Source organism: Sinocyclocheilus rhinocerous, unplaced genomic scaffold (assembly GCF_001515625.1).
Source record: "Sinocyclocheilus rhinocerous isolate Xijiao unplaced genomic scaffold, SAMN03320098_v1.1 scaffold1307, whole genome shotgun sequence".
Classification (NCBI taxonomy): Eukaryota; Metazoa; Chordata; class Actinopteri; order Cypriniformes; family Cyprinidae; genus Sinocyclocheilus; species Sinocyclocheilus rhinocerous.
Genome location: NW_015631048.1, coordinates 542,186 through 542,962, shown reverse-complemented (window position 1 = coordinate 542,962; position 777 = coordinate 542,186). Strand labels below are relative to the sequence as shown.

Genomic DNA, 777 nt, shown 5'->3' with positions numbered 1-777 from the left:
TTAAAAAAAAAATCAAACAGCACCTACATCACATGTTGTTTGGGAGGGTTTCAAGAAAAAAAATCAAGAAAAGAAAATGCTTTCACCAAAAAACAATCTCCAGCATATTCAGTTGTTAGTCACGACTGGAACTTCAAACGGGACTGGCTTCTATGGTCAGATGTAACTAAAAAAAATTGCTTTTTAGCAGCAAACCCTCAAGATGGAGTAAAAAGTACCCCATTTGTACAATTAAATGTACTGTTGTATTTTTAATGTTGTGGGCCTATATTTCTGCTGGAGGCCCTGGACATCTTGTTTAGACACATGGCATCATTGATTCTATCAAATACCAACAAATACAAAACCAAAAAGTGACTGACTCTGTTAGAAATCTTATAATGGGCCATGTTTGGATCTTCCAACCGGACAATAATCCAAAAACAAACCTTAAAAACAACACAAAAATGGGTCACTGGGCACAAAACCAAGCTTCTGCTATGGCCATTCCAGTTCCCTGACCTGAACCCTATAGAAAATGAGTGTGGTGAACTGAAGAGAAGAAGCACCATCATGGAGCTGGGAATCTGAAGGATCTGGAGTGATTCTGGATGAAGGAATGGTCTCTGATCTCTTGTCAGGTGTTCTCTAACCTCATCAGGCATTATAGGAGAAAACTCCTATACTATTTTGGTTTCAAAAAGTATTGAATAAAAGGGTACTGTTAATTGTGTCCAATGTGCATTAGAGAAAAACATTTATTTCATCATGATATTTCCCCCCATTTTAAATTCTTAT

At 36.9% G+C, this 777-nt stretch overlaps 2 protein-coding genes across 3 annotated transcripts in view; one reads left to right on the top strand and one right to left on the bottom strand.

The window, feature by feature from the left end:
• Window positions 1-777, top strand: part of LOC107741137 (neurofibromin) — a 48,824-nt gene that overhangs the window by 33,415 nt on the left and 14,632 nt on the right. The window lies entirely within an intron of this gene.
• LOC107741138 (uncharacterized) overlaps window positions 1-777 on the bottom strand; it is a 3,326-nt gene that overhangs the window by 1,995 nt on the left and 554 nt on the right. The gene's annotated exons all lie outside the window — the stretch shown is intronic.